This window comes from Megascapheus bottae, chromosome 8, assembly GCF_031878675.1.
Source record: "Megascapheus bottae isolate mThoBot1 chromosome 8, mThoBot2.hap1, whole genome shotgun sequence".
NCBI classification, from domain to species: domain Eukaryota; kingdom Metazoa; phylum Chordata; class Mammalia; order Rodentia; family Geomyidae; genus Megascapheus; species Megascapheus bottae.
In genome coordinates, this window is record NC_143516.1 from 55785968 (window position 1) to 55798157 (window position 12190).

Sequence of the window (12190 nt, forward strand, 5' to 3'; positions counted from 1 at the left end):
AGGCTGAAATTAATGACAGTGTAAGATAAAACTCTTTGGGAGACATGCCACAACTTTCTGTACAATAAACATTATGAAGGGCCAAACATTCACATTTAGACAGTCACTGATGCTTGTTTTGTGTAAGTATTCTTTATTCATTATTCTTCCATTTTATATACTTTAAAATATGCAACTTTATGGAGAAAATCAGCTCGGTTGTTCAAACTATTTGTGCTGCAGTGATCAAAAAGCATTCACTTAAAGCACTTAAAATGTAAATACCTTGTCATGAACATCTGTTTGAAGGTGAAGACTTCTCCACAAATGCTCACTGTAGGCTGTTTCACCACTATTTCTCCATGCATGTTTTAGTTATCATTTTTGATGCTTTCCTCACTACAGCTTTGTAGTTCCATTTTTATTTCCGTGAGCGCTCCTGTAGAAATTTCAAGATTTGCTAACTCCCGAGAATAGGTTGCTTCTTGTAAATTAGATAGGTTTAAATTCTTCCAAATTAGAGAGGTTTAAATTTCATGATAGTTGCAGTCTTCCAGGAATACTTCAGGGATCTCACATTTCACTCCACTAGGTGATTTTATGGACATCTGTGTTCCAGCAGTCATGTCAATGGATGCTTCATGTTGGTAGTTTCCATTCTCCTTCCTCACCTAAAATCTGAATTTTTTCTCCTACTACTGGCTTCAGTAATGACCTTTCACTATGTGAATTATTCCTTCGGCTGAAGGCTACAGAATGATAGATTTGAAGGAATGAAACTCAACACATAAACTAAGTGAGGGAATGTGGTGGGCATAATGGCTGATTTGATTTTTAAAAATACTGTTTTGCTCCTGTCAGTTTTTTTCAGTCATCAGTAAGTTTGTTATTATCTGGGCATGTTATTGCCTTGGTAATTACAGGGAAACAAATGAAAATTCTGGGAATTAGCTAACTTGGGAAATGACAGTAAAATACACTACATAGAACAAAGCAGTTGTCAATTTGTCACTTCATTTACCAGCATATGAGGTAACGACTACTAAAGCACTTTCCTCATCATTCAAACTGTATCCAGTAATTTTTTTCTTCCACACAAATTACTATTTTTATCTGCTGTTTAATTCACTATGGGCAACATCTGAAGGGACTTTTCACTTTTTTTTTAGTCCCAGAATCTCTCTTAAAAATTTTCCCTTTGGGGGCCCAGAGTTTGGCCTAGTGGTAGAGTGCCTGCCCAGCATGTACGAAGACCTGGGTTCGATTCCTTGGTACCACATATATAGGAAAAAAGCCACAAGTGGTGCTGAGGCTCAAGTGGTAGAGCTCTAGCCTTGAGAAATCCCAAGGACAGAGCTCAGTCCCTGAGCTCAAGCCCAGGACTGGCAAAAAAAAAAAAAAATTTCCCTTTGGGCCGGAGTTTGGCCTCATTAGTGGCAGAGTGCTTGCCTAGCATGCACAAAGACCCAGGTTCGATTCCTCCATACCACATACAAAGAAAAAAACCACAAGTGGTGCTGAGGCTCAAGTAATAAGAGCTCTAGCCTTGAGAAAGTCCAAGGACAAGACTGGCAAAAAAACAACAACAACAAAAAAAATTCACTTCAACTGGGCACTGGTGTCTCATGCTTGTAATCCTATCTACTCAGGAGGCTGAGATCTGAGGATTAAGGCTGGAAACCAGCCCGACCAGACAAGTCTGAGACTCATATCCAGTCAACCAGCAAAAAAACTAGAAATGAAGAGGTGGTAGAATGCTAGATTTGGGCCAAAAAGCCAAGCAAGAATGTATAGCCCTGAATTAAACCCCTAATACCAGCATATACACATGCATGTAAACATTTTATTTTTTCAATTTTGAATCAGTCTTTCAGAAGCTTAGACAAATACGTTTGGGGAACAGGGGATAACTCTAAGTGCTTTCCCCATTTCTCCTGTGGCATCAATCTACTGCTTCTGGTATTTTCACTATTGAAAATGAGTGCTCTATTTTCCTCCTCTTAAACAGAATGGTATATGATGATGTCTATAAATGTATTTAGATTTTAAGTAATAAATACTGACTGCCAGGTGCCATAAATTGTTATCAATGATGTTTCTCTCCCTGCTTAAATCCTGTTAGACTACAATTGTGAGGAAAGAGTAAGATTCTAAAAATCACTAAAGTAAAATTATAATTCAAGACTGTTAACAGGCCATATCTGCAAGAAATGTTACATAGGAAACAATGCCATGCTATTAGCTTTGAATCATGGCCTCAGAGTTTTCTACTACTGGGGCTAGATGGAGAAAAGAAATACTAGGAAGGCCTCCCGCCCCCAAAAGTTAATGTATCAAGGTAAAAAGTCTATCCCGAAACAGTAATAGAAACAGTATTTTCCTTTTATTATTAGAAAGTAGCTGCAGACAATTAAAACAAAGATATCCTATGGAAAGTGGAATGAAGTTGTTCACAGGGAAGGCAAGGTAATGGGGGAAGCAGGTACACAGAATATATATCATAGAGCACAGGAGGACCTCAGAGCAGCTTATCAAAAAGTACTGGGAATGAAATATTGTTAAATCACTCCATCTCTCACTCTCATACACATACATATGCTTATATACATATGGGGACACATAGTTCTACTCAACACAAATTTCACTAGTTGTCGAGTATCCCTTACATAAAATGTTTGGGACCAAAAATGCTTTGGGTTATTTTTTGGTTTTTGTTCAATAGTGGGGCTTGAACCCTGGCACTGTCCCCGCACTCTTCAGCTCAAGGCTAGTGCTCTACCCCTGAGCTACAGTATCACTTCCTTTTCTGGTGGTTAGTTAGAGTCTCACGGTCTTTTGGGTCTGCTGGCTTTGAACTGCAATCCTCAGTTCTCAGCCTCCTGAGTAGCTAGGATTACAGGAGTGAGCCACTGGTGCCTGGCTCTAAATATATGTTTAACAGTTTATTTTGGGCCTTAGAATATTTATACACAGAGAATGATACCGAAGATTAAATGTAAATTTTTTTAAGATTTTGTATAAAAATATATATGTATATATATTTTTTTTAATTTTTTTTTTTTTTGCCAGTCCTGGGCTTGAGCCCAGGACCTGAGAACTGTCCTTGGGCTTTCCCAAGGTTAGAGATCTACCACTTGAGCCTCAGCACCACTTCTGGCTTTTTTCTATGTATGTGGTACCAAGGAATCGAACCCGGGTCTTCGTGCATGCTAGGCAAGCACTTTAACCACTAGGCCAAACTCCCGGCCCCTTGTATAAATCGTATACACATAGCCTGAAGGTAATTTTACGCAATATTTTTAATCATGTGGGGCATGAAATAAGGGCTGCCTACAGTGACTATTTAGCCATCCACACGTATGGTCTGTGGTAACCTGGCCTCACCCTCATTGACACTGAACTCTTATGCTATTAGTGATAAGAACCATTTTCTTCCTCTTACACACAAATAGTGACTAAAAACCATGGTATAACATTGTACAGTGAGCTCATGTGCTCACGGGAACTAAGCAGCACAGCAGCTGCCAAATCCCACCTCAGCGTCAAATAACACCTGTGCTTGATTAAAAACCAACTGGGCCCTGTACTTTTTCCTTTTTTTTTTTGCCAGTCCTGGGGCTTAAACTCAGAACCTGAGCACTGTCCTTGGGCTTTCTCAAGGCTAGAGCTCTACCACTTGAGACTCAGCACCACTTGTGGCTTTTTTCTATGTATGTGGTACCAAGGACTTTTTCCTTTTTAAGTGGCTAAAAAAACATCAAAAGCAGTTAGTTGAGGGACCAGGAAGTGGGTCCTCTAGGATGAAGACGCGTTCTGCTGGATGGCGCTTTTAAGTGTTTTTCCTAGAGTCGTTTCTCTCATGAACACCCTTTTTTGTCTTAGAAGTCTCCCTTTGATTTTACAAACAGATATGACTTCTTGTTCCGTAATGAATGCGCGTTGCTCTAGTCCTCTGATGAGCCCGTCACACAGCCGCACCATGTCATCAAGGGGCACTTTCCCTGACGTGTTAGCCACGCTGTCTGCATCATCACTATGACCATGATCACCTTGATTCTCAGCCCGTTCATCCAGTTCACCCTTGGTCAATGACTGAACAACTGGAGAATCATTACCATTACACACTTCAGTGAATTTCTCTGCAGCTTTGGAAACAGATGCCTTATCACCATAAATATTTAAAAATTTAATGCCATGTCTTTTCTTAAATTTCTGCAGCCAGCCGGTTGAGTACTCATAGTTCCCTTCAATTTTTAATTCATTGTGATAGATCTTTGCTTGCTTCATGATCAGCACGCCATTCAGTGGCATGCGCTCATGGCGACGCTGGCGGATCCACTCTTTCAATACCCGATCAAGGTCTTCGTTTTTAGCTTTATGTAGTGTTTTTCTATCCTTCATCAACTTTGGCTCATCACTTTCTGCATAGAACTTCAACAGTTTTTCCTTCTGTTTCTTTAAGTCATATATAGTAGTCATTCCAACACCATATTCTTCAGTAAGATGTTTTACACTTATACCACTGTCTAATTTTTCCAATAGTTTTACTTTTTGTGCTATCGATAAACATAAATGCTTTCTCTTTTTTTTATCACTGGTACCCATAGGGGAATCTGAAGGTCTTTTTGACATTTTCAGTGTTATTATTCCACTGAGTAATGGAGAAGCCAAACATTACAGCAAGTAGAGTACAAAGGTCTTGGCTCCATTGGGATCCTGGTGCCTGTCACAGGCCCACTGGGCCTGCACACATGCCATTTCATCTCCCAGGGAGGGCATGTACAGAAAAGAATTATTGTAGCTCAAGGGGCCTGAGAGGGTAATATTTTTCTCTTGGGGATGCTGAATAAACTGCACACTGTGTACCTTTATCTTGACTCCAACCTGTCACTTGAGGTCAACTATGGAATTTTCCATTTGTGGCATCAGGTTGATAAGCAAAAGTTTCAGATTTTGGAGTACTTCAGAGTTCCAATTTTCAGATTGGAATGCTCAACCTGTATTTTGAAATTAAAGGGATGTAGTGATGGTGAATGTCACGAAATTCAACCTATGTGATAGAGGTTAATAAAAAAAAGCCATAATCATCTCTCCAATGGTTCAACACAAATTCTAACTGTTCCAAGATACCTTCAACTCCTTTCCTCCTGAAATAAGCATGTACTTCCTTTGTAATCATGAAAATAAGTAATCTGTACATCATGTTTATATTCACCTTAATAAAGCACTGTAAGTCTTTAGCCTTTACCCAAATTAGTGAAGAATACTTAGGCTGCAAAACATATGTATATTTCAAAAGCACCAATATAACCACAATTTCTACTGCTTATGATACTCTGTAAAGGATAAAAATAATATTTCTCATTATTTCATCTTTTATTATAAGTGGGGTCAGTCAGTTCAGCTTTACTATGTTTTTCCTTGTGAGCCAAGCAATGAAGATATTTAAAAAGTCCTTCCAAAATTGCAAGAACTTGTTTATATATTTAATTATACTAACAAGAAACTTTTCCCAACTACATATACTATCAATAAAATGAGATTACTGGGGCCAGAAAGGGTCTTAGTAGCCAAGAATTTGTTGTATATATGAAAACCATTAAGAATAAAAAAACTTTTCCATGTGCGATTCATGTGACTAGCTCATATATACAGTGTATGTATAAAGAACACAAAATATTAGTTGTTTCTTCACTGTCGATACTTTTGGGGAAAACAAACCTCTTGCATAAACAAGGTAAACTATACAAATCAAAGCTGAAAAATGAACCACATTCTCAAAACATAGCAATAAACTGTTCTGGGGTTGTTTTTTTTTTGGGGGGGGGGGTCAGTCCTGGGGCTTGACTCAGGGCCCAGACACTGTCCCTGAGTTCTTTGCTCAAAGCTAGCAGGCATTCTACCACTTTGAGCCAGAGTTCCACTTCTGTTTTCTGGTAGCTAGCTGGATGAAGTTTCTTGGACTTTCCTGCCCAGGCCAACTTAGAACTGCAATCCTCAGATCTCAGCCTACTGAATAACTAGGATTACAAGCAAGAGCCACTAGCACCTTGGTGAGTAAGTTATTCTGACACTGCCATTCAGAGGAAATAACAAAAAATACATTTCCATCAGACCTTTCTAAGTCTGATCATATCCTCCACTTCTCTCTCCAAACCACTCCAAGTAACTAATATATGCATAGAACACTAACCAGTCTCTACTTAATTTTTTTATTAAAGAATTTATTAACATTGATTTTTACATCATATTTTAAAGGACAAGCTTAACAATCAAGTGTTCAAGGGGGGAATCTCTATTTATAATCACTGGGACTTAGTATTTAGAACTTAATCAAAATCTACTTAATTTTTAAGCTGAATTAAAGTATACATGTATGACTCTCCTTTGTTGTATTAAAAGGAGAAATCAAACATACAAACACACCTTACTGGGGGTGAAAGAAACTCAATACCACACTGCTCCAAAGTAATTTAGTTTTGAATTGTGTGTGGGCCAACTTGCAAGTAATAAATCAAGCACTGTAGGCTGTATGATCTGTCCAGATATCCTTATTCTGATTTCCTCTTTTTCCTATCACCCACTTCTTATTTACATTATGATCAAGAAACTGTTGTTTGTATATATGTGAGCACATATACACATGCAATGTATGCGTACATTACTTTCCATATAGTATATGTGTATATGTATACACATGCATAAAAATATTTGCCTAGAAAAAGACCCATCCTATGCCCCATATCTTACATGTCCCTTCCTGTTTACCTGCTCAATTTATCTTTTTCCTCTGTCCTTCCTTCCTGGAAAAGAATCATGCAATGTGGAAATGGAGCAATAGAGAACCAGGACTGGCCCCTTTATACAACTCTTCGAGGGCATTTGTGTGAAAATGTGAAACTGTAAAAATGGGATTCCATCAATAATGGCACACACTACTAGAAGTCAGGCAGAATTAGGACTGGTCATTTTTTAGTGATTTTTCTCTACCTCAGTAAAATTTTGCTTAGGGGATAATCTAGAATGTATCTAACAACTGGTATTATACTGTACCTGAAAATTAGATCAAGATATAAATAATGAAAGAATTTGGGTGGGAAATCCATTTTCTAATATACATTTTAGAAACAAACCCTTCTGTAATTAAAATTACAATGGTAGAAAGTTTCTGAGCAGAAACCTCAACAATCATCACAACATTTCTTTTAAAAGACTCAGGGAATTATTAAATGAAAACAGTATATATTTTATTAGGTCCTAGCCCAGGACTGGACCAGGACTGCAACTTGGTACCTGACACTTCCATTCATTAGCTAGTGCTTTATCAACTGAACCTGATCTCCAAACCAAGGAAACTATTTTAATTGTGAGTAAAAATACACTTTAGTTTCATACTATCCTAGAAGATAAATTGAACTCTGTGGCACAACACCTTTAAAATAATTTAAAAGTCAAGTTTAGTACAGAATAGAGGTTTTTAAAGCTTGGCTGACTCTAGGAGAGCTTCAATTTTTCTTTTAAACAAACCCAGCAGTAGGACTAGAACTCAAAGCATTGATCTCTATCTCTTGGCTTTCCCTCCTCAAAGCTGGCTGTCTACCACATCTTTCCAGCCTTTGGTTGGTTAATTACAGAGTAGAGTCTAGACTTATTTTCTAGTATGCTTAATTTGAACCACAATCTTCATCTAGTAGTTAGGAGAAGAAGTAAGTATTAAATGGTCCAGGGCATTAATACTTTCTTCTTCTTCTTGTTTTTCTTTTGGCCAGTCCTAGGGCTTGAACTCAGGCCTGGGCACTATTCTTGAGTTTTCTCCACACCACAGTACCACTTCTGGCTTTTTCTTTTTTTTTTTTTTTTGCCAGTCCTGGACTTGAGCTCAGGGCCTGAGCACTGTCCTTGGACTTTTCTCAAGGCTAGAGCTCTACCACCTGAGCGTCAGCACCACTTCTGGCTTTTTTCTATGTATATGGTACCGAGGAATCGAACCCGGGTCTTCATGCATGCTAGGCAAGCACTTTAACCACTAGGCCAAACTCCCGGCCCTACTTCTGGCTTTTTCTATGTATGTGCCACGGAGGAATTGAACCCAAGGCTTCGTGTAAAGCTAGGAAAGCACTCTACCACTAGGCCACACTCTTGCTCTTAGTCTTTACATTTTCATATTGAGGAGCTAAAAAAAGCACCCCCATTCTGAAGCAGCCATCTTGTTGTTTATGTAAACTGGGAGTGACCCAAAAGTGCACAAAATTAAAAAAAACAGAATTGTGGTGCCATTAAGTTCCAGGAACTGACCTGTCTGTGTTAAAATTAACCAGAACTCGTGTAAATTCAAGGGATGGCATTTGTTTTCTAAAGCAGAACTCGTGTAAATTCAAGGGATGACATTCGTTTTTCTAAAACCATACAACTACCCTCAGACTGCTAATTAGGACTCTACTGGCATGGGAATCTCCCATGAACTGCTCTGAACTGTCCCTAACCCCTACCTTATCTCACTCCAATAGCTGATTGCTGTGTTAATGTAAATCTGTAGTCTTTGCCTTTAAAAGCCCTGTAGAAAAGCTGTTCCGGGCTTCTCCTAGGCTCCTTCTGTATGGGAGTGTGGGACCAAGCCCGAGCTGACAGCCCGCCTGAATAAAGCCTTGCTTTTGCATTTCCAAACGTCTGACTCTCGGTTGTCTCTTGGTGGTCCTGAGACTTGGGCAGAACAACATGACTTTTTCACCAATGGCTTGTGTCTACCACCTCTACTTTCAGCCCTTGCTGGTTAACTGGAGCTAAGAGCCTCTCAGATTTGTCTGCTAGGAATGACCAGGAACCAGGATCCTGTATTTAAGCTTCTTGAATAGTTGGGAGTCTAGATTGGAGCCACTAACACCAGACTATAGCTTCAAATCTTATCTTTATTAACAGGTGCTGATTAAAATATACACGGATTAACTAACAGTGAAAAGGCTTAGAGGTTCAGAAAACAGAAGCCGTGTCATCATCCGCACTATTTCGTCCTACTGTCCACCCTCCTTTAACCTAAGAGAATCCCAGCCAGGGCCATTATGCACCGGTAGGAAGATCTCCCCATTTCCAACCCACTCCTACCACTTCACTCCATCTTTAAAAGGACAGAAAGACTGCATTGACACGTTATGACACGACTTAAACGTAAGTGAGTTTTTAATGGAGAAGACGTTTTCCACCAGGGCCCATCAGCCCATGTCTGTGAAACCTAGCTACCTGAGAAGGCTGGGATCTGAGGATTGCAGTGCTAAGGCCGCCGAGGCAGGAAAGTACATAAAACTCCGACTCCAATTAGCCAAAAAATAAAATAAATAAATAAAAAAAGCCAGAAGTGGAGGCGTGGTTCGGGTGGGAGAACGCCAGCACTTAGGCAGAAAAGGCTAAGGGGCAACCCCGGGGAACCTAGGCCCGGGGCTCAAGCCCGGTGCGGGCGCACACACCCAGCCCTTGTTATTCATTGTACCCGAGAAACGGAGAAAGGTTTGTTCCACGGCTGTCGCAGCCCTCCTGGGGCTCTGGGGTCCCCTCGCTCCCGCGGGCCTGCGCCGAGGCCAGGGCGCGCCGACTCGCAGGGAAACGGCCGCGGACGCCGTTCCGGGCGTGGAGACGCCCCGACAGTCCCTTCACCACAGCCGCATCCCCGCGAGGGCCCGGGGAGCGGGGCGGCCTGGCCCGGGCCCGCGCCGGCGCGTCGCGCGTCACGTCCGGGAAACGGCGGGCCGGCGCGCTCGGGCGCTGCGGGGGAGGACACCGGCGGGCCACCACGAGGGAAGGCGCCCAGGCCCGTCCCCCCTGGGACGGAGGCCCCGCACAACCGACGTTCCCTTCCAGGCTGCGCCCCGCGTCCCCGAGCCCGCGTCCCCGAGTCCGCCGCCGCCATCGCGGTGACGCTCACCTTCCGCAGGGTCCACTCCGCAGCGCGCCGCCCGCGCTCGGCCTGGCCGGCGCCTGCGGGGCGGAGCGGCCGAGCACGCCCGGCACGCGCAAGGCGCCCCACAGCGCCCCCTGCGCCCTGGAGGTCCCCGCGCACCGGCTGCCCCCCGCGCTAGGTGACTGGAAGGCTTGTTGTAGGTTCCTTTTTCTTGAAACTTTTCCTTTTCAGACTTCCATTGGGTTTCCAGTATGAGTTCTGCATAAACAAATCCAGCCGGACGCTGTTGTCTCGTGCCTGTTGTCCATGCTACTCTGGAGCCTGAGATCTGAGGACCTGGGGTTGAAGTCAGATGGGACAGGCGCGGCCGCAAGACTCTTTATCTCCAATGACCCCCAGAAGGGTTGGGGGCGGTGCAGCTGTGGTAGTGTGCTGGCCTTGAGCAGAAAAGCTCCAGGATCGCGGCAGAGTTCACCCCATGACCGACCCCCTTCCTCCCCCCCCAAAATGTACGCATCTAGAAATATGTATTTATTTCATGGAAGTGGGGGGCATTTTGATTTGAAGGCTTATATCTGGGCTCTTTCCAAACTATGGTGGCTTTAGAGGCGGAGCAATTTACATGCGCATTCTATTAAGGGTTTTGAGATTCTAAAATGCAAAATGTCTGCAGTTATATTTGAGACCATAGTTATTCTCTACCTTCCCTCCCTCCCTCCCTCCCTCCCTCCCTCCCTCCCTCCCTCCCTCCCTCCCTCCCTCCCTCCCTCCCTTCCTTCCTTCCTTCCTTCCTTCCTCTCATGCCAGTCCTGGGACTTGATATCAGAGTTTAGCCCCTGCCCTTGAGCTTCTTTGCTCAAGGCTAGCACTGTACCAATTGAGCCACAGCTCCGCTTGTAGCTTTTTGATGGTTAATTGGAGATAAGAGTCTCATGGACTTTCCCTACCTAGACTAGAGTCCAACTGTGATTCTTAGATCTCAGTCTCCTGAGATCTGGGATTACAGGTATGAATCCCTGCTCTACATACTTTTTGATGTTTAAGTTTGTTGAGAGGTAAGTTATATCAACAGGTACCCAAATTTGGGGATGGGTGTATGTCAATCTTTGGATTTTTGAATTTAAAACTTGTTCTTCCAAGTCAAATTAAACCTAATTTTATTTCAAGGTTAATTTTTTAAAAATTCATTGTTACTAGACATTCTTTAAAAAAACAAAGGAGCTGAGAGTTTGGAGAGTTTGGCCTAGTGGTGTGCTCACCTAGCATGCACGGGTTTGACACCTCAGTACCACATGCATAGAAAAAGCCACGAGTGGTGCTGTGGCTCAAGTGGTAGAGCTCTAGCCTTGAGAAAGCCCAAGGACAGCATTCAGGCCCTGAGTTCAAGCCCCAAGACTGGCTAAATAAATAAATCCCATGACGAAACTGGTCCCAAGTTAAGAACAACTTCAGGGCTACCAAACTTTGCTGTGTTTCATTATCAACAGACCCAAACTTTATCCCTTAAGATTTTCACTAATCTTAACCATGCTGAGTATCAGTATGGAGGCAAAAGCAAGACGAGAGCAATCCCAAGTAATCCAATAAATAGTTGAATGGAGCATAAACTAAAGCTGGGTGCTGGTGGTTTACACCTGTAATTCTAATACTCAGTAAGATCTGATGATTGCAGTTTGAAGCCAGCCAGGTAGAAAAGTCTCCAATGGGACTCTTATCTCCAGTGCACCACTCAAAACTAGAAGTGGTGCTGTGGCTCAAGTAATAGAGACCTGTGAGCACAAAGAGGGTCAGGAACAGCACCCTGGCCCTGAGTTCAGTCTCCATAACTGAAGAGAAAGAGGAAAAAGGAAAGAGGAGGAGGAGGAGGGCATAAACTAAAAAGAACAGGAAGTAGCATAAAGCCCTTACCAATTTTATAGTGCAAGTGATATGACTAAATAATTCTTTCAAGAGATTATTACTTTGAAAAGCAATGCCAGTCTGGGTACATTTATAATGTTTACTCATGAACAGCTATATAAATATTGAATAGTGTTTTAACAGGAGGCTTTATTTTTTATGGAATTGCATAAAGAAGGGGACCCTCTGTGTGAAAACACAATCAAATCAGTGAAAGATAAGTAAGCTCAAAAGAGGTTCCCAGGTTATGCTCTGAAACTGGTGACACTGGTGGCCTGGCAGCTTCTCAAGGGATCACTAATGGCACTGATGCTTTTGACAATTTTTTTGCCAGGAAAGATTTCACAGTTGACTTACAATATTAATAAAAACAACATGCAGTGTTTTGTCAAAGACAGGGCTTTGAAAATAACATAAACTCTG

General features: G+C 42.1%; 1 protein-coding gene across 7 annotated transcripts in view; it reads right to left on the minus strand.

Moving 5' to 3' along the window:
- Positions 1-9964, minus strand: part of Smim8 (small integral membrane protein 8) — a 27454-nt gene extending 17490 nt beyond the window's left edge. For 2 of the 7 annotated variants that reach the window (XR_016536488.1, XR_016536487.1), the window contains exons 1-2: positions 9461-9650; positions 4846-4976 (exon numbers count right to left, since the gene is read on the minus strand). The gene's annotated coding sequence lies outside the window, so the exon portion shown is untranslated. Of the gene's footprint in view, positions 1-264; positions 662-4845; positions 4977-9460; positions 9651-9892 lie in introns of those variants that run through there. The other 5 variants (XM_090338467.1, XM_090338466.1, XM_090338469.1 and 2 more) reach the window with 5 other exon arrangements.
- Positions 9965-12190: the final 2226 nt, after the last annotated feature.